This window comes from Motacilla alba, chromosome 20, assembly GCF_015832195.1.
Source record: "Motacilla alba alba isolate MOTALB_02 chromosome 20, Motacilla_alba_V1.0_pri, whole genome shotgun sequence".
Classification (NCBI taxonomy): Eukaryota; Metazoa; Chordata; class Aves; order Passeriformes; family Motacillidae; genus Motacilla; species Motacilla alba.
This window is the reverse complement of record NC_052035.1, coordinates 5,574,181-5,596,020: the sequence shown is the minus strand read 5'-3', so window position 1 is coordinate 5,596,020 and position 21,840 is coordinate 5,574,181.

Below are 21,840 nucleotides of genomic sequence, written 5' to 3'. Positions count from 1 at the left end.
ACCAGACAGGTGAGATATGCACGTATTATCTCCATTTTTTTAACCGTGCCTCCCGTAAAAGGAATATTTTGTATATAACCTCTCCTTGCATCACACTGGGGGAATTCACCACTCTGTGAATCAAAGCCCAGGTGAGCACCAGAAGAGATCACCAAGGGAGGGTGTGGTTTTTTATCACCAAATGGTTTTGAGAACAGGTTAGACAAAAAAGGATCCCCATAAGGAGACCTGATCCTGCCTTTGGGAGCTGAGGTGAACTACATGCTTCTCCAAGGGCTTCCAGACCATTTTCCACAGCTCCAAGCTGGAATTACAGCAGGAAGGAGAGTTTGGCTCTCTGAGTGTTTAGTCACTCTGTGAGTTCTGAGTTTAACACCTCGTGCACTCGGGAAAGCACCTGAGCACATGGAGCAGGCTTTTGCCTGGAACACCCAAGTGCCACTTTGCAGCTCCTGTGGAGTTCTCCTGCTGTGGAGTTCTCCTGCTGAGTTCTCCTGCAGCATCACCAAAGCTCAGAACAGCCTGAAAAGAGGTTGGGCAGCCCTCACCAGCTACCAACAGCCCAGAGGGGCCCTGCTGTAACTATGGGGTTACAGTCCCAGAAAGGAGCTTTTCCTTTTTTTTTTCCCAAACCAGAACTGTTCCCCTCCTGTCAGCACCTGAAACGTGGATATCGGGCACACCCTCAGGCTAACATTAAGCTCATTGACTCATCGGGAGTGATCAGGAGGGATTGTTGCTCACCTTGCCTGCCCCCTTGGCGAGCCTGGAGAGCCTCACCCAGGCACGTCTGCGTTCAGTGGTTCACTCCTGTCTGATCAAAGCCCTCACCTGACCCGCAGAGAGGAAAGGAAAGGTGACAGAGCAGGACCAAGGGCATGGCTGGTCCCATATCCTGTGGCCAGGGGTGCAGGCTACACAAAATGTCTCAAGGGCAGTCACACACCAGTTCTATCCCCTGTGAATTGCACCTGCCTGCCCCATAACTCCTAGGGAGTGACAAAGTGACTAAGCCACCACCTGCCCTGACTCCAGTAGTCCAAGATCTTTTTTTTTTGTACATTCATATCTGCTTTGTAGTTTTACTTTTTCCAGTTTTAGCCAAAAAACTATTTGAGCAGAAAGCTTCCTTTATTTATATCCCTGGTAATACTGCTTAGCTTTTATCCAACACTTTTTATTGTCAGAGCTGAAAGTGATTTACCAAGAGGGTCACTATTTCCTCCCCTTTCCTGGGAAAACTGGGACACAAAATAATTTAGCATAAGTTGTATTATTATGGGTTCTCATTTCTAAAAAATAAAAAAGGACTGCAAAAGTGCTTTTCTCCTTATGGCTCACACACTGGCAATAATGGCATATGTAAAGTTATCTTCCTAAAAAATTATGATTTCTTTTCATCAATAACACTGTAGAAGTGACTCTTTGGAAGATAGTGCTCCATAAATCTGAACCATTCCCTCCTGCATCTGATTTTTTTTCTTTGAAAAGTTTTCTGGTAGTGGAGAAATAAACTTACAAATTCAAATTAAACTGGTCTCCAGCTAGACCTCAATAACTGTGGCTGAATCAATAGGAAGGATGCAATCAAAAAGTAGAAAGAGGCAATGAAACTTCACACCAGAGGCATGAAAGAGGCAACTGCAGACCCTCTGGAGCTGTAGAGCTGGGTGGTGAATTAGTCAGAAGGAGGCACAAACTGCTAAACAGAGCAGCCCCCACTTCCCTTCAGTGTACTAATTAATCAAGCATAAAAAACTCATCAAGGAGCAGTCCAGCAATGAGAACCAGACTGAAACAAGGTTATCCTGAAGGTTAAAGACACAGGATCTTCTTTAATTCCTTAAAAAAAACCAAAACAAAATCCCTCTTGCCTTCCTTTTCTGACACACCACTTAAGCCAACCCTTCTCACCTCAGGGGAGGTGAGATTGACATCTGTCACCAAGGCCTCAAATCTTCTCTGGAGGGGAAAGTGAACCACAAGTGCTAATACTGAGGATGGCTCATCAGCTTTGCTTTTCATTTCCCTGTCATTTGTTTTTCAGCCTGGAGCTGTGCTTGTGTTTACATCAGTGGCCCTTGGTAGTTCCCTGGCTCTTGCCTTTTCATTTACTTCCCAAAAGCTCAGCTCTCCAGGCAGAGTCCAAAATGAGTCCCTGCATCCAGGAGTGCTCATGTGAGGGAACATTCAATTACAGAGGTTTGATCCACTCTCATGATTGCTGATGCACACCCAAAAGCTCAGTAATCACCAGAGGTGCTCAGCACTGGGGAACAGGGCCTTGCCTTCAGTTTTGTGAAATGTTGATGTCTGTGTGGATAAAATAATTGCATCAAATGGCAGAGTGGTGTTGGGGCCTCTGGAGGATGGATATGGTTGATCTTGTACCTTGACTGATCTTGTTCCTTGGGAGATGGCCATGGTCAAGCAGGACCACCTTGGTTCCATGAGCATTAGGGGTGATGTGCACTGCTGCCATCTACTGCCACGATCACCCAGGATGAACCCTGGGTCAGGCCTTGGATTCCTGCCTGGCTCTTTAGCTCACATGGAATCTGCTCTTAGAACAGGGCTGTCAGTGGCAGGTCCTTGCAACCTGTGTGAAGCTCCCAGTGGCCACAGCAGAGAAGCAGCCATGAGATGTCAGCTAACAAGATACAACAGCTTCTGGTAAACAATCTGAATGCATCCCAAACCAGTCATTCAAATCAATTTTTTAACTGCATAGCAGTCAGCAGTCTTCTACAATTCCATCAAAAAAGTTTTATATTGAATCTTTAGATCTTCATCTTGTGATGCTGAAGTAAGGTCTCTGTATTAGCCAGATCTCTGAGTTATGAACTTCTTTTGTCACCTCGTAAGCAACTCTACCAACTAGGTAGAGTTATACCTTCTAATTAGTTAGTTAGTTAGTTAGAATAATGATGCCTGTTGGTTAGTAAATGATTTATTTAGTCAGTGTTGTCACCTAAATGCTTCAAGGAAGAGCTGCTGGTTCCAATTTTTTGGCATTACCCCAGCTCATTACAGCTCCTGCAGTGGGCAGGCCCAGAAGTGTAGCTATGAGCAGTTCCCTCACTGCCTGGGGTTCTTTGGAAACACAGACACCATGCTGGACTCTGCTGGGTGGGCTGGAGTCAGGCACTCCCAGCCCGAGCTGCAAAGGAGCAGTCAGGAGGGTCACCCACAATCAGCCCCAAGGGTGCTGCCACAGGTAAGGGAAGTGTGAGGGAAGCAAACACTGCCCCAGGTGCCACACTGAGTTTGTGTTCACAGAGCAGAGTAGCTGCAGGCAGTTGATCCTTGCTGGAGTTGGAAAAACTTGAGTTTCAATAAGTGCATGTGAGAAAGAGCATCACCTCCAATGCCCAAAGAGAAAATTCACTGCTTGGGGATACCTTCAGTGTTGACTGGTGTTGTCAAAATGTGAAGACCCACCAACATGTTAGGCAGCAATGTAATCACTTGCAAAGAAGTAAAAGATCCTGTACACTGAACAGAAAGATTTTATCACTAACAACTGGCTCTACAAAGAAGATTCAAAAAGATGTTGATGCACTTGGAGCATGCCTTAAGGTACCAAACATACCTCCACATACTAAGACATCACTGGCAAGGGGGAAGAAGAGTGTCTGAGAAAAAGAACCATGAAGGGACAAAAGCTGTTTCAGCATCACAGCTGCAACAAATTAAGAAGTGTCAAGGTATGGTTTTCATCCTGTGCCCTTGTCTTGATATTAAAATGATGGTGAGTGAAGGCAGTGAAGGAATGGATGCACACCTGACAAAGAACTTTATGCTGACTGACATGAAGGCTTAGCCCAAAAGCTGTAAGACCAACTTAGCAAAAAAGTGATTGGCTAAGGTTGATCATCAACTGTGCTTGGAATTTGTAAAAGTGTTACTGTTATTTTTCATTATTAATAATAGCACTGACAGATAATATAGTTTGCTATCTCTGGTCTTCAAAGATTAAAGTTTCTTTCCCTTTAAAGCTGTTAAATATTATCTTGCTTTAAAGACATCACAGGTCACTGGCTTTTCTGGCTCTTCTGATACTCAGCTACACAAGTAGTTTTAGTTCCACTGAACACAGCAGACCTTTCCCTCTGGACCCAAAGCAGAACCTTGGAAAGAAGGGAAATGTGTATTCCCTCCTTGCCAAATGACCGGGTGAATTGATTTTTTTCCTCTCCTTGTTTCCATTGTTTCTCTGTCATTAGCTCCCTCTAAATAAGCTTGGCAAGGTCTTGTTTTGAAGCTGCCTGCCTTTGCCTCTTGGACTACAGACCTCATGAAAAAGGGGGTGAACTAAAGGTGCACTTTCCTAATGGAGATGCTGGGAATGATGGGTGGTCTTTGGGGACACAGCCTGCCAAAACACAGGCTGTGCTGTAGGAGTGGCTGGCAGTGTGAGTGACATGTGGAGAGGGAGCAAGAACAGGACCAGGACAGTCACAGCATTACAAAATGGCAAAGTATCTCAAATTGCCACTTTTGCACAACATCCTGTACTAAAGCATTTACAAAGACAGGTAAATTCAGATTCTGCAACACAAATAAATTGATTTTAAGGAATGGAGTCAGCAAACAGGGAAGAAAAATCCAGTTTTAAGCACATTTTAGATGCCACAAATACAAACTGCAGTTTGCTTTATTTAAATCCATATCACAATGATATTTAAGTGGGCTGCAGTGCTGCAATACAAAAGTCTGGGATAGGTTTCTCCATATGGCCAGAAGCAGCAGGTCCCTTGCAGCTGCTGCTTGGTGGGGATGCAAATTTAAGTGGCTGTTCTTGTGCCCTTTCTTCCCATCCATCCATCCATCCATCCATCCATCCATCCATCCATCCATCCATCCCCATCTTTGCTCTGAGTTTTTGAATGATCACAGCATACAGCATTGTGGTATTAAAGCCTGTACAGGAGAAGAATTCCTTAGTCCAGCATCTACCCTGGGGATGGCTGTGAAGTTAGTAAGTAGTAGGGCCAGTCAACATTGCTTTAGGGGAAATTACAGATATGGGAATGAACCATTTATGATGAACAGTTGCTCTGCAAGGGTCTGCTTGACTTTCTCAGTCAGAGTGACCTTAGTGCTATGAAACTTTGGGTATTTATCATGAGAACAGCAACTTCATTTTGAATCAGGTCTGAAACTCTGACCTGAGTTAATAGCAAAGTAGCTTTTGCTATTGTTGACAGGGACACAACTGGTTAATTTTATTTTTATTTCATTGTGAAAATAGAGAAAAGTGGTGAGGCTTTTAAGAGACTTGAAAGGCAATGTCAAAAGTGGACGAACCAAGAAGCACTGCAGGTTTGCAGGTACAAGACATTAATTTGGAATGCTGAAATGATGATAATTGGTGGTCAATGTCCTTGTAATGGTGGAGTCACAAGTTAGGTCTGAGATGAACCAAATACTTTCTGGTGTCCTTTGGCTGCAGAGGAGGCCTTGAGAAATTAAGGTTTTATTTTAGATACATAAAGATGGGTGGGGTGAATCCATGCCAGAGGGGCTGTTCTCTTTACTTGAGGCAAATCCATTCTGAGCTTTGATTTTTAGTTTAATCCTGGAGGTTAAAAGACAGCTTTTTTTTTTTTTTTTCTTTTTCCTAGAGTGAAATTATACTGCTTGTTATGAATGCTCTTCAACTCAACTCTGAATGAGTTCTTTAAAGGATTGCAAGAGGTGCAAACATCAACTTCTTGCTGACCATCAGAGAGACCAGGGATGTGCTAGTTCACATCAAGAAAGAAGGGTGGGAACAAAGAAGCCCCTTTCCCATGTTCCTCTCAGCTGTAACCTAATGGAACTGAGTGGAAAGGCTCATTTAAGAGCAGCTCCTGCCTGTGTGTAGGAAAACTGTGGCTCATAAAGTCACCCAGCAGATAAAGTCTTGAGCTGCCCTTTCATACAGCTCTGACATGATCTGCTCGGGGTAGAGCACGTACCCAGATTAAATACAGAGCAGATGTAGGCTAAGACATTCACAGAGGCAACAGCTCTGATTAGAAAATTGGGCGTTGTTAGGGCTGTTCTCTGGCAGTGAGGCCCACTGACCTGGAATGAGCCATGTCCATAATATCAAGCTCCTCTTGTCACCACACACGACGACTGAAGTCACGGCATCTCTTGGGAATGGTCTCTGGCTGTGCTAACTCCTAAATTCCTGGGACATGTGTGGGAGAACGCTAATTGATTCAGGTCAAAAATGTGCCAGGGCAGGTTCTAGGAATTTAACAATGTAGACTATCAAATTCCAATGCCTGGGAATATTACCTGCCACTGTTTAATTTACTAGCAGCATAGGTGTAGCCCTAAGGGCCTGTGCACACACACAGACACCTAGGGTGCATTAGAGGTGTTTCGAAAGGTGCCTGGCAGATAATGTAATGATCAAGAGACTGACTTAAGAACAACATCACTGCTGCCTTTTTGAGCCCACAGTAGAGCTGTTTTCATGTGCTTCCTATGGCTAGAAAGCATTCTTTTACATCTGGACAGCACCAAAAGTACTGCTGAGAATGCTGGAGATAAATATGTATATAAATAAAATATATCTCCTCTGCCCTGTCCTGTGTTCTACTTCAGAAGTCAGAGTTTAGGGGTGCATTTCATGTGATCTGTGTTGAAAATAAAACCACAGTAACTGCATTTTCCTTCTGACTGTGTGTGCCAGAGAGACCGGGAGCCACTGGGGAATGGAAAACATAGAAGGCTTATTTGTCCAGATTTCAAGGAAATTCACTTCTCCCTGTGGATTAATTCTGATTGTACGGCAGCAGGTTTTAAATGTTTGATTCTTGTTTGTGTCTGTTTTTTAACCCGTATCTCAAGAGGATTTAATTAGATTTGATGTTCATGATATGCTATTTACCGGATTATGATGAGATCAGCTGATAAGGCTTGACACAAACTTGGCAACCTGTTTGGTGCTTTCTCAGTCTTTAGAATTTAATTATGGCAATTTCAAAACAGGAAGCTTGGAAACAACACGGGGATTAAGGACTTGCTGTTGCCCCACTGGGATCAGCAAGACTTATGGCATTGGTTGTCACTGTTGTCACCAGCTCTCAGCATGCTCAGCCGTCTGGGATGTGAGTGCACATGTTCCCGTTCTGCCTAAAATGGACCAAATGCCAATGCCATTTCTCCTTGGAAATGATTCTCCTGAGGAATCCCACCAACTGCAGTGGTGTTTCATGGCTGAGGTGAGAATGGAGTTAAGTGACATGCCAAGGATTTGTATAGACACACAAAAGCCTGGGACTTCTGTTTTTAAGCAATTTCCCAGGGAGTCTGCATGCTCCAGTACAACATAAAATAAGTTCAAATGCACAGGGCCAGAGCAGATGGAGTTTTTCACTGTAAAGATTATTTGCATGAAAGTGCTATTTTCCCACACTTGCACTCATTTTAAGCTTTCTTTCCTTTCTACCACAAGCAGCTACTGCTGCTCTGCTCCTTCTGTAGCCGACCTGATGCCAAGAGCTAGCACGCTGCAGCGTACACAAGCAAGCTTCTTCCCAAACCTACCTCTGGTTAAGGATCAAAAGATAGTGGTTGAAGTGCAGAATTGTTTCTTTTTATAGCTCTCCACAAGCATAGAGATCACATCTCTCTGCTTTACCTGTATTTTAAGCACCTCCTAAATAGCCTTGCCGTCAAACATCTGAGCACTCCCAGCTCTCGTGTCAAGGGGCTGTAAGTTACTCTGAGAAGCAAATCACAGCTCCCGTTTTTGAGTACGTTGTTACTGATGAATGGTGCCAGGGAGGTGGAGAGCCTTTCTCTATTTTCCAGTGTAAGGATGTGAAGGAGGCATTTCTGATATTTTATCCCCCAGGCGTTTAAAAACTGATTTTTGCACTATTTTGTAATGGCAAAAAATGTAGATGCCTATGTGGGGACAATCAAGTGGATTCAGGAGCAAAAAAGTGTTCAAAAAAGCAGATGTGCCACTTGGGACCATGTTTTAATGGTGGGCTTGGCAATATGGGGTTAACAGTTGGACTCTTAGAGATCTTTTGCAAGCTAAATTATTCCAGGATTCTATAGTTGCATTTGGATCTGAGGGCTTCAGACTCTTAAATGTTTTTGACAATCCTGTTTCTCACCTTCTTTGGAGGAAGAATCTGCTACAGCTGCTGGATTCACTGCTGCAGAGAAACATTCCAAAGCCAAGTATGAATCTAGTCTAAGTTCTGACAAAAAAAAAAATATTTCCAAAACACCTTTTTGAATTAATTTTCCTTCCATGAAGCTCTGTGTTGTCCTTCCATTTTTAGAAGTGGTGGGAAACAAAAAAAAAGTCCGCTCCAAAAGTAACTACAGTTGATTAGGAAGTGTTAAGAGGCTTGATTCTGTTTCTGCAGGCTTGCAGGTAAACTGGAGATCTGCTCTTCTGGACAAGTCCCACTGTGCCCACCATCACCTGGCACAGTACCCGAGCTACTCTGCTCTGGGGGGCTCTACCCACAGTCTACGTCCTTTCCTTGATGCTGATAATTGCTTGTCAAACTGATTGACATTTGTAGAACTGTCTTTTCCATGAGACATTACTCCCTCCACACACACCCACCAAAAAAAGAATAGACAATTTGATTTTGCACTGTTTTTCCCCTTTTAAGCACAGTAACTTTTTCTGCCTAAAAGTAGTAATTATTTAATGAATAGTCCTTCATGTTTCCCTGTCAGTCACTCACTGTAATGAACAACTCGTTTTGTCTGCTTTGTTAACATTTAAAAAAGTATTAAACTAATAATAATAAAGATTTTCCAGGACTTTAACACACAGGGTGCCCTGTAGAATGTAGGATTGGGATAACAAGGGGGGGAGGGTGAATTTTCACTCTAGACATCAAGCAGCACTTTGTAGCTTTTGTGAGCTATTGGACTATTTTCCCCTTGGTACTTCTCCTGTATCTTATCTTCAACCACCCTGAATAATTGGAGCATATTTAGGGGACCAAGTCCAGCTATTATTTGTTCCCCCTCTGTGAAAGTTCTTTTTTTTTTTTTTTTTTTTTTTTTTTAAGCCAGATCTGTGAACCTCTGTTGAGCTCTCGGTATTGAGGTCAAGGCTTTTTACAAGCTAGAATTTTTATCATGAACTGGAGCCCAGAGTTAATTGTACACAAAGACACATTGTTGTTTCCATTAGGATTTACAGTACCACTGAATTTTAATTATTGGGTAACATTTCTTCCATTATAGCTCTCACTCCTCCTCCCCTTTTCGTGCCAACCCATGTTTCTTTCAGTTGCAGCAGCTTGCAATGCAAAGTGCAAAATATCTTCAATAAATAAACAATTTGTGGCCTCAGCTTTGATGCAACATTTTATTTGTCCCTGCCTAAAACATAAAAACAACAACAAAAAAAGCCAAGAGGACAATTTAATGTGAGCTAAACTGTAATCTGGTGTTTCCTGTTTACCAGCACTGGTTAATTTTAAAGTTCAAAGCACAGTCCTAGACAAGAGCTATACAGGAGGTCTTTATCATTGCTGGAACAAAACACTCACTTCTTATGGACAAAGGCTCTAGTGGGCAGTAAAATGTTCTTGGATCCTTTCTATGTGATGATAAAATAGACATGCTGAAATACTTCTTCAATTGCCATGAAGCAAATGTTTTACAGAGTTTTCATGCAAGAAAAACCAATAATTCACTCCTGGACTGTGAGGTTTTCACAGACTTTCAGTGACTGAGCTTCAAGTCTTTTTTTAAAGGCAACAAGCAGTCATTTCAAAAGGCATCTAATCAACACAAGACTGGATGTATTAATTGGTTGGGCTCTTAATTTTCCTTTTGGTCTCTATGCTTGAGTTCTGTGCAATATGTGGAGCCTCAGTCTATGCAGCAGAGTTGACATAAGTAGCCCCAACAGGATAAAGGGAAAAAATGATGTATTCAGTCAATAAAATCCCTCTTCGGAACCAATTGTAGAAATGCTTGGCCTCAGTTTATCACTCAGTCTCCAGCCCCTTCAGTCCTGTGTGGTGTTTTACAAACAATAGATATACCTCCTACATGTAAAAATAATGTTTCTTGTGCTGGCCCAGTCTTGAAATGAATTCAAGCCCCAGTGGGGGATGACATCAGAGGTGTGGTGGGTTTCCAAACTGAAATAAACCCTGAGAGGGGCCTGGAGAGGTTTGGTGGGTGGGAGGACTGCAGTGCATGGGGTAGGTCCCTCTTGTGTGTGTCCCAGAGACGGAGCTTTGCCAAGCGCCTGTGTCCAGTCTGCAGTGCCAGCAGTCAGCAAGGAGGGAGTAAGGAGGATCTTTAAAAATGATTTTATGAACGTTTCACCTTCTCTTATTCTTCCTGCTGTGTTCTTCTCCCACTCCCCTCTGACTTTTCTTCCAGCTCCCACCCACAGCGTGGCTCTGATTCTGCCTGAGGATAAGGTGGTCTCCATGCAGTTCTCCCAAATTTCCATAAATTGTCTTTTACTCACCAGGTCAGAGTGTGGTCTCTGAGTGTGTAGGAGGAATTATTCCGTTTCTTATTTCCAGCTAACCATGGATGCTGCCTCCCTGGACAAGCCAAGCCTTAATGAGCTGCAGGGGTGGGCAAAATCTCTTGACAACGAGAAGAATCTATAAACTGGACCCTGGGGGAACCCATCAGGTCCTGAAGAATCACAGAGGGGCTGGGTTTTTCTTCTCTGCTCCCTTATCTCTGAACTGAGGGAAAAGCTTTGATGAGTTGGGCAAAAAATATCAAAATCAAGGGAAAGTGTAAAGGGGTCTGTAGATCTGTGAAGGCTTGGATGGCTTAATGAAAACACATCCACCCACAGCCTCACTGCCGAGATGGAGATCAGTCTCCTGGGCTGTTCTCTTGAGTTTGACTGTTGTGAGACAGGCTTAAATAAATTGAGTTTCAGCTCTTCTTGTGGATGCTGTTTCTTGTGCATGTTTAGGGTGAATACGCAGAAATTACACATCTTTAAGGACTTAATTTAGTTACATGCTTATAAACCAAAAGTGGTTGGGAGGAAGGGACTGAGGCAACCTGGGGGCATTTTTCTTCCTGTTGGCTTACTGACAGCAGTGTGGGTGTGCTGAGGACAAGCAATACCATAATCATTACAAGCAATATCATCCTGTCTCTCAGCCTCTGCAAGACCTGGATCCTCATTCCTGTGGGGTGCAGGACCAGTCTTGGTACCCCCATTGTTTTAACTCTTCTGCTGTGAGAATAGAGGCGTTCTAGGGGCTACAGTCTGAGAGGGGAAAATACCAAAAATGCCCCAGAGGAAAATCTTCAGCAAAATACCAGCTGCCCCCTGCTCCCCAGGAATGTCACAGTTCACCAGTACATTGAATCTTTTCAGTCAAATCCCCACTGCTTTCACCCCAGATACAGACACCAATCTTTTGATGGTTGGTGCCTTATTAACCTCTACCAACCATCCTTGGAAGGCCCAGATTGACTCTGGAGATGAATCAATGCCTATCAGTATCGCTGGGCATGTAAGCACACCAGCTCCTCTTAAAAACACAAGGAACAACTCAGGCATTTGGTTGAGATTTCAGAAACTCCTCTGAAAGGGGAGAAGCCAACTTGGAGATAGGTGCTGTGCTGGAGGCTGCCTGCATGTGCTCTTATGGACAATCCATGAGGCAATTCTTTGTCAAGGAGCCACGGGACTTGCCAGGGGCCCAAGTGGGGCTTAGCTACTGTAACCACAGAGACAAATAACAAAAAAAAAAAAAATGGGGAAGAGGTAGCTACTGGTCACTGTGTACCCGTGGTTGGGAGAAGTGAGATTTCCTGTGCCCTGCTATGGGTCAACAGCGAGAGCACAACAGATGGCTGTTGGACTGAGTCTTAGGAAAGAAATCCCAAATGGGACTGTGCCTCTGAAAGAGCCCTCTGTGCCTCAGAGCAGCCCATACGAGAGGATGGGTCAGAGCTCTGTCCTGCTGTGGCACGTTGGGAAGTGATGAGAGAAGAGTTCCTGTTGTAAAAACGGCAAAAGATCAAGTCTTTCATCGATGACGCCAGGGCAGCCTTTAAGGGAGAGGTGACTAACAATTCCAGCTACTCTCAGGCTTGCAACAGCCCAGGAAGGGATTTGGTTCTCTGAGGGGCAGAGCACGCAGCAGCACCCGCTGATAGCTGGTGAGCAGGGGGTGACTCAGATATTTGGAGAGTGACTTTCCTCAACTGCTTTGGAGCCCTGCATTGAAACTCCCAGCATTGCAAATATCACTTTTGTTGGTGGTGTGTGACTTGCTGTGCTTGGACAGAGAGGAAACAGAAGTGCAGTGAGGGCTGTTCCAGCATCCAGTGGCTGCTCAGAGAGAACACCATGGGCTTTGCCACCAAGATGCCTTTTATATCTGCTTGGCAGAATTGCACATTTTGTCACATAACATGACCACTGTCTGTCTGTCTCTGGGAAGCCTCATGGCCAGGCAGCACTCCTGTGTTGAAAGAGAACCTGTTTTAGTACTTCCAGAAGAAACTTGGTTGAAAAGTTAGATCCCAGCAGTGTTTTGGGAGGTGATGTTAGCACAACTGATAGTGGCAAAGCAAGCGATTCCCTGTGTAATAAAGATATTTTCCCCATCAGTAAATTTCTTGCCAGAGCTCGATGAAATGGGATACATTTAAGAATTAACAGTAATTCCCAAATTTACAGAATGGAACTGAGAGGTATTTTCTAACATTCATTTTTTTCACCACAATCTGAAAATTTTTGACAAAAAAAGGAAAAAAAGAAAGAGGGAATTTCCTCTTTGCTCTCCCTCCTCCTAATTTTAACTAGTTTTCCTGGAATCTTAGTAACTTTGGGGATTAAACTGAGCTCTGCATGTGCATTTTCTGTACATACAATTAACAAATGCTTGTCTTTCAAGCTCTTTTAGTAAGCAAAAGAAAACAGAACAGGATTAGCTTTGCTATCCTCCATTGAAAATGAGTTCCCCTACTGAGCAGTAAGCACAACCATGGAATACATGGTACTTACTTAATACACTGGAAAAATATTCTTTGTTGGATTTAGGCTCTCTTTCCTAAATTATTTTGCTTGTTGTTTTTTTGGGTTTGGTTGGGGTTATTTTTTGTTAGAGCCAGAAGGGACAATCAGCATAATTTCCGTATACAAGCTGGACACATATATTTTTTTCCAATAACTTTAATGAGAGTCAGGTTTGTGTAAGAATTTAAGGGTGAATTTTTTGCTGCTCCCTCTCACATCAAAAGAAAAGTTTTCATTGACTTCATTACTGCTGGGTCAGGATGGAGTAAGGTATTGGGAAATAACACTCCAAGAAGAAAAGTGGCATCAGCAAGATGCCATGGTATCATTCTCTTATCACAGGTCACTATCAAATTTATATAAATGTAGATCACTAATTGCACTAATGCTTTGCAGAGTGCCTAATGCAGCAGCTATTTAATAAAGCAGAGGAGTAGCAACAATGAATCCTCCCAGTGTTTTTATGCAAGTTTTATCAAGTCTGGAGAACCCACCGAGTTGGAAAGACTACTGCCCTTCATTAATGCAGTCATGAATAAAGAATAAATCAGCGTGTCCTTCAAACTCCCGGGAGTCCTCCAGGCCTGCACACAGCACGATTGTAAGAAGAGGGGAAGGAAGGCAGGGAAGTCCTAAAGATTAATCAGATAATAAGGGAAATTCCTTAGTCCTGAGCACAAGGTCTTTCCCCCCACCCCAGCCTCCCCAAGAAGCCACACAAGTCATGTTGCCCCCGATTTGCAGCAGAGATAAGGTTGCCCTGGCCAGCCTGAGATGTACAACAAACATGACTTTATCTCCCCAGCCACACGCCAGCTCGGGATCAATGGGCAGCCACCACTCCAACGTCTTGCAGGAAGGATCTGTGGGATAAGGCACCCCCTCGTGCCCCCTCTTCCCCAGCCTTAGAAGTCACATAAGCGTGGCCTTGGAAGAAACAGGAAAAACTCTTACCCCAGGTACAAGCCTGGGTCTCAGCAGCAGCCGAAAAAATGACAAAGGAGGAAAAAGCTTGGTTTTGACTGTGTTTGTTTTTTCTTGTTTGTAGAGTTTGCGCCTCAAAGCTACCATTAGAGAGTGGCTTCATTCTGTGTGTGCTTTCCTGTGGGCCTGGCAGGAAAACAGAGACCAAAAGAAAGGAAAATAAAAAAACCCCTAACCCCGATGCTGGAAACATCTGGATTTTTGTATGTGCTTAACATCTCAGGAGAGTTTGTTTTTGTTTGTCCTTCTTGCCAATTAAGTCAATGCTTTTCCCTGAAATATATGGGAACCGGAAATATATATTAAAGAGGAGTATTCCTGGTTAAACTCAAGCTTGGGTAATTAATGACACTGTGGTTGTGATGAGAAGCAGTGAGATGATAACCTCCATGAGCAATATTGTGCTATCTCTCAGCCTCTGCAGAGTTAGCTGTAATCATTGTGCAACCAGACCATCAAAGGAATGATAAGATCAGATAAGCAAAACACTGCTGTCATTTTGCATCAATGCTATTTAAGTTATAATTATTACTTTTCCTATCTTTGGTTAAAATGAGGGTGAAACCAAATTTTTAAAAATTTACACATACTCAACTATACATATGCATATCTTTGCCCAATTACACCCCTAAAAAGATGGATGTCCATGTAATGTACTGCCTCAGGAAAACCCTGGTTACATTCTGGTGGCTCAGTCAGACAGTTTAGCACACAAGCAGCCAAGATCCACCTTCACTCTACAGGGGAAGCCACCTGCAGACAAAAGATGAGGGGAAGTCTCCTTCAAGAAATAGTCAAGAGACACAAACATGAGCAACATGAGCAACTCTCTTCAGTAGCTGAGCACTGACCTGGAGTTTATGGTCATGTTGGCTGAGCTGTCCTCATTCCCCAAGAGAATTATAATTTCTGAGAGCCAGAATAATCATGACTTGACAAAGTGAATGGGACACATGGCTGGGATTGCCTCCTCTGCTGTATCTTGAATGCCCATCCCAACCTCCACCTCCAAATAGGCAGACAGGGTCCCAGAAATTACTCAGCATGACATGCACTTCTACAGGTTTCAATTATATTTAAAGTCTGTAAAAAAATTTGTGTGCCCACCTAATCTTTTCTGAGCTAGATGGGAAGAGTTCACTTGCCAAACCAAGGGGTGGTCCCCTTCCCAGAGAGGTAACTGAGTGCTTTATCACTGATTTTGGCTGAAAGAAACCTCTCACCCTCACCCTGTAACTTCCTTTAGGTCAAGTTTGCTTCCTATATTTCCAGCACTTCTGCTTCTGGTCCTGAGTGGAACAGACTTTCTTGTGGGTATGTTTGTACTTCCCAGTCATTTGCATGTAATTTTATGCAAACATTTTTATCACAGATCAGTTCACACAACCACAAGCTGTGTTTTTATTTTCTCTGTCAGCTGAAAGCTTCATCTACATTGGGTTTTTTTCTCTCCTTGCTCCAGCATGACTACATCAAAGTAATTGCACAGGTGTAAACCTGTAATGCTCTAGATGTTCTGCATTTGTGCAGCAAAATGTTCTGTTTTCCATGTACCTTATACTGGTTTGAGCCCAGGTATCTCACATTTTGCCAGGCAGCACTTTTGGAGGCTCAGTGAAACACATGCATTAAGGTCATTGCAGCAACCCAAAACTTGGGCAGGCAAGGAGATGTTTGAGACAATTTCTTGCCATGAGTGAGAAGTAAATTCCTTACAAAACATGCAGTACTTACAATAAAATAATTTAATTAGTGAATTGGGAAAAAAATATTAAAGTGAATCATGTTGGTGGATCATTTCTTTAAAAGACTTGCATCAAAAGATCAAACAATGCCATGAAATCCTCCATTTGTCAATCAATGCTACACATCCATATAAAATGTCTCTGCAAGTTCTCCAAACATGGAAGGATGAGAGGAGCACTGGTGGGAGCAGAGGCTGAAGGAGCAGGAGCAAAAAGCAAAGCCACACAGGGAGCCAGCGTGGGGAGAGAGAGGCCAGGCTGGTGCAGAGTGTGACTGAAACCCTCTCTTTGCCTCTGCAGAGAGCAGGAACCCCATGATTACACAGGTACCAGGCAATAGTGGGCCAGAGCACGAAGCTCAGAGCTCAGAGCAGATCAGAGTGATGAAAACCATCAGCAAGCTTCAATTTAAAATTGCTGGGTTGGAACTGGCACCCCCACAAGAATAATGCTTATTATGTAGTATGCATTTCATCTCATTCTCCTGGCTGATTAAATGATAAGTCTTATCTTACAGAACATTGGAAGTTGTTGCTACATCACATTGTGGATTTATCAATAACTAATTCCCTGTTGGGGAAATAAGTATTTCATGACTGTATATGCAAGGTGCTCATTGCTCAATTTAAAACATGCCTAATCTGAAGTTAATACTCAGATTTTTTCACTCTCTCTTTTGGTGACTCTTACTAGTCTCAGTTGCAAGGAAATAGAAATTCACCCTGTAAAGACGACAAAATCTGGAGCAATATGAGAAAATGACTCCTTGGATGGGTCTTCAAATGAGAGGTTTCAGCCCATTGAATTTTTTTTTTCCTCAGCAAAATTTTAAATCCTTGAAAACAGATATTTCTGGTGGATCTGCTGAGGCAGCTTTCAGTGAACTGTAAAAGCACAGGCTGCTCCATGATGCCATGAGGGGCCTGGAACTGCTCATGGAAAAGCTCCATGTTTTCACACACAAAACGAAGTGTAAGGTCTTTGTTAGTACAGCCCTGAGTATTTCACATTATGGCTCCAGGAAGAGCAGCACATTTAACACAGTGCTGTGATCATGGACAATGCAGCTACACTCACCCAGTGGTGGATGGCCATAGGAAAAGAGATCACGGTTAACTCCATCAGTGCTGAATGATACACCTACCCTGTGCCCCAGCTAATGCTTCTTTCTTCATAAGACCAAAAAAAAAATAATCAAACTGAAACCTCATGGCATGTCAGGAACTTGGTTTTTTATAGTTATTAATGTAATTTTTGTTTTGCTGAAAAAGGATCAGAGCCAAGGCATGAGCAGGTGCTGCAGGATCTGAGCTGCCCTGTCAGCCTCTTTAATGTGACCTTGAACTCCCAGCCACAAGTCCAGACCAGAATACACTGGAGTGTGCTCCACAAAGGAATATTCATAGAAGACTCAGATCAGTCCTAAGATTGTATTCGCCATCATTCCTTTAACTCACATTTCTGCAAGTAAAACCACACCAGAGAAAGAAAACTGCTCCACCTTAGTAAAACTAATTTCTTTTTAGTCCTCCTTTTTTGTTTTTTTTTTTCCTCCCTACCATGATTTCAGTAGGGGAAAGCTCCCTGAGTTGTTGGAACAAAACTGGGAAGCTCTTTGCTCCAGGAGCAAATGGGTTAAAAGAGCTTCAGAGTTTAAAGCTCTGTTTTGCTCATCCTTAATGGAAACTCAGGGACTGAATTTAGAATTGTGTTTGTGGAGAACAAGGAAAAAAGCGTCAGAGAGGAGGCTGGCAAGGAGGGATGGTATGCATGGGAATTAAATGCGGTTGGTGTCACTGCGCAGGGCGAGTCTGAACTATGTATGTGCGTGTAAGAATTTGTAGTAGTCTGTGTGCTGGCAAAAGAACTGGCAACCTGCCCTAAAACATTTAATAGGCTCCTCCTGAGTTTTTGAATCTCTCCTCAATGCTCTGTGACGGAGGAGAACTTGATCCCCATTTTAAAGCATCCCTAAGAGAGGGGTATGTGGGCTATATATGAGACAGTGTTCAGACAAAAAAAAAAAAAATCAGTTTGGACCTTAATAGAACTGGGGACTATGTGTAGCATTAGGAACCAGCTCTTCCCACATCAGAATTTGGGGATGCCTGGAGATTGGTCACATGCCTACTTCAGAGCCAGGATCCAATTTCAGTTTCCTTCTCAGTCCCCAGAACCCATCACTGCTTGCAGCCTGCATGTCATGATTTGAACTCACAATGATTTTATTGCATAGAGGAATCAAATGAGCTGGGCAATCTCAAATCTGCTCCCTCAGTCTCTAATATGCAAGAGAGCTTGAAGCTCCTTCCTAAGAAATAAGTGAACCTGGATGGTTTTCTTGCAGTAACTAATTGACTAGTCCAGCTTTGCCTTGGCTAATTTAGTTACTGGTTTCAGGGTTAAAGAGTCAACAGAGGAGCCAGTGCAGCAGCCTGATCCATTTGCTCTCTGTCTTGACCCTGGCACTGCTGAGGTGCTGACTGGTGCTTGCCCAAGCTGCAAAGCTGAAAGTAAGGCAAGATCTGAGGAAGACTTCAACAGAGGACACCTGTGGGCAGACCAATCTACCCATACAGGTCCACATGGATGCCCTGGGGTCTCCTTCGTGCTGCAGGGCTCCAGAGCAGTCTTCATCTTCCTGTGTGTTTGCACGAGTGAACATTGTGTCTGACTGGGAAAAAGGGCTCTGACCTGCTCTGAACAGAGAGCACTCAAAACCTAAAGACAACTTGGGTAAGAGGAAGAGGGGTTATCTCAAAATAGCATTTCTCATGTCATATGGGCTGATGGAAAGTCCCTGATTGCCTGCACCAGGGGTTTGTGATACCAGGACAACTTTGCACAAGTCTCTAGTGAAATCCATTGGACTTCTGCAGAATCTCTGTAAGGGGAACCAACCCAGTCACCAACTACAAAAACAGCTGTGCTGAGAGCTCTCCATCTGCCTCTGATGGCCTCATACGGCACTCACAGAAAAGCATTCATCCTCCTATTTACTGCAACTGACTAAAAGAATCTTTATGTGAAAGCCTGGAATAGCTTCAAAAGCCTCTATCTTAGGAAAACAGCATGCATTTAATAGCCTTCCAGGAAAGTATCACATATAAACTGAACAAAGCCATTTAGCCAAGGAGCACTTAATTACAGTCAGCAGAGCAGCACCCAAACTCTGAGCAGCTCCTACAGGAAGGGGATCTTCCTTGGACAGAGAGTAAAAAACCCAGAGGGACTGTGTAAATTTATCAGGCTCCCTCCAAAATGTAGATGCAGTTGAAGGCTCTTGTATTTTTCATCTCTTCATCACTCCTAGTCAGTTTTCCCTGCACCCAGGAGAGCAGCTCCGATGACTGTGCAGGAGCAGTGTGGGCCCCAGAGGTGGTATTAACTGACTGAGAGAGTCACAGAACGCAGCTATCAAGGTGTTTTCCTCTACTAATTAAGGTCCTGAGAGGCGTCACCTGTGCTTTAATCCTTCCCTTGCCCACAAGATCTTCCCAGAAGGCCACAGTAGAAAAACAGCTGCCTTCCAGCAAGCTTCAAACTTTCTATCCACCTTCACTGGAGCAGATCAAAGCAGCTGACACCTCCCTAAAGTAGTATATTTGAGTGGTTCAACTGAGGGCCAAAGAGGGTAAATTAGTATTATTTTAGACAAAGTTTGCTACCACTCAGCAGAAAAGCGCTAGTGCAGCAGCATATGGCTTCGTGCAGAAATATTGGTGCTCTGTGGGGCAAAAGGGCAGAAAAGCAGTAAGGGGAGCTGTACCTCCCCTGCACGTCCAGGAGGCAATGCGTGGGTGGGATATGGGAGATATCTGCGGGGAACTGCCCTCCCAGACAAATGGCAGGGCCTGTCCTCAGTGACCAGTGCAGGAAAGTGGCCCAGCAATCCCCCCTGGAGCTGGGGACAAAGTGCTCCTTGCTACAGCAGCTGAGGGAGCTCGGCACTGCTTGAGGGACAGACCCAGAGCAGCATCCCAGGAAAGGGCTCAGGGAGGGGAAGGGCCAGCAGCCTCTGTCACAGGCACCTGCGTTAGGGCCTGAGTCACCCGGGCTGGCACCAACTCTCACTTCTCAGAGCTGGGGAACTCCTGGCTCACCTGCCTTCCTCCTCCCCCTGTCCACCACTGAGGCTGGCTCCAGCCAAACTCTCCTGCTGATGGTTCCCATCCATATCCCCTTGGGGCACAGGGGGACTGGGCACCCGAGGGGAGCAGCTGAGGTTTCTCTGCTGTTTGCAGCTCTGGCTGGTGTGAGGCGAGGATCAGAAAGCCCAGATTTAGATTTTTGTAGACATTTCTAGTGTTGATTAGTTTCGGTGATACTCAGTGTTAACATTTGTGTCCCCTGAGTTCTTTGCCTTTCAGAACAGGACGCCTACTCGTTAATTAGTTCAGGCTTTTACCCGAAGGGTTATTTTGGGGATAGGCAGAACATTACAAAGTGCTCAGTCTGTGCTCCGACCAAGTACTTTGCTGTGAATGTGGAGTTGACATCACGTCATTTAGTTCATTTATTTAAGTGTTGATTTGCGGCTGATGCACCCACGGGTAATGCTGACAGCAGCTCCAGTTTCTTCATTAAAATACAGTGAAATAAACACAGCCCTCACACCTCGTCTTTCCTTAGCTGTAACCTGCTCACACAAGGAACAGTCATCGCATCGCTGATGACAGCTGAGGCCACTCAGCAGCAGGATCACTCTTATCCCTGATGTTTCTGGATGTCACCTGAGACAAGAGAATACCTGGGACCCCACCCAGCCAAAAGATGCTGTCGGTATCTCTGCAGACACAGGAAATCTCCTGCTTAATTTAGGGCATGAATGAGATCGTTGGTGTGGACACAAAACCACTTGGCAGAGATGCTGAAAGGATGGCTTGGCCCTGGCAAAGCTGAGGTTCTGGTTCCTGGCCCTGTTGCCCTCTGTTGTGGCTCCAGCAAGCTGGATCACCAGCCCATGGTCTCAGCTTTCCCTCCACTCCTTTGCCCAGTTATTTTATTTCTTATAAAATATAAGATATCATTTTGCCCTGTGTGAGCCCCTCTGGCCATGGTAAGTAGAAGATCCCATGAAATCACCTACCCGTGCTCCAGTAAGGAACACAGAAACCCTATTGTTCCCAATGGCAATGAAAAAACTGTGAATTCCTGAATATCTCAAAGATGTCATTTCAGAGAGGGGAAACTGAGGCCATGACAAATATTTGCGAAATACCTGTGGTAGGATAGAGAACTACACAGAGTATCATTTTGGGTCAGACACTGACCCTGAGAAAGCTAAAAGCTGGTGAAAGCAGCTCACTTCCACCAGCTTCTGGGACAGTGGGGCAGTGGGGTGAAGGTTTTGGTGAGAGGTTGGGTGTTTCCCTGGGTTATGGAACCTCCTCTAATTTGTGCAGAAGGATAACACAGATAGGTGTGCAGATATCTGTGCAGGACCTTCACACGGTGAGTTTGGAGGGCATAAACGAAGTTGGCGCAGGTTTATGAGATGCCAGCAGGGGACTGGCCTGGCTGACTGCAGGAGTGTGAGGTGCGGTCTTTTCTGCACAGAGAGCTGCAGCTTGTCTCGCTGCCGGATCAACATTATTTTCACTTTCCTGCCTTATGGGCACTGTGCTACCACACTGCTGCTCCTGGCTTATGAGAGAATTACCTCCCTGTAGTACCAGTGGAGTATAGGACAGCTTGTGATATGTACTGGGCTCCTTCCAACATGCTACAGAGCAGATCCTCACTCTGGTAACAGCAGTAACTGTGTTTAACACCATGACTTTGTGAACATCACCCTGATTCATGCTGTCCTCTCTCACTGATTGTTACTACAATTCACGCTAGAGCCCTGAATCGAGGAATTGCCCCTAAATGCTTGTGGGATGGCTGCTTCTATCTACATCACAGTTATCTGGTTTGGGTTACTCTCACTATCAAGATCATAGATAAAATGCATGAGAAGTCTAATCATACCTACCAGTTCCTATCCTCCCTTGGAATTTCAGTTGGTATCTCTTCATAGATCCTAAACTGGCCCATCTCCAGCTGGAACTGATTCCTCTATCAAAAGGAACATTGGGTCCCCTTCAACCTGGAACAATT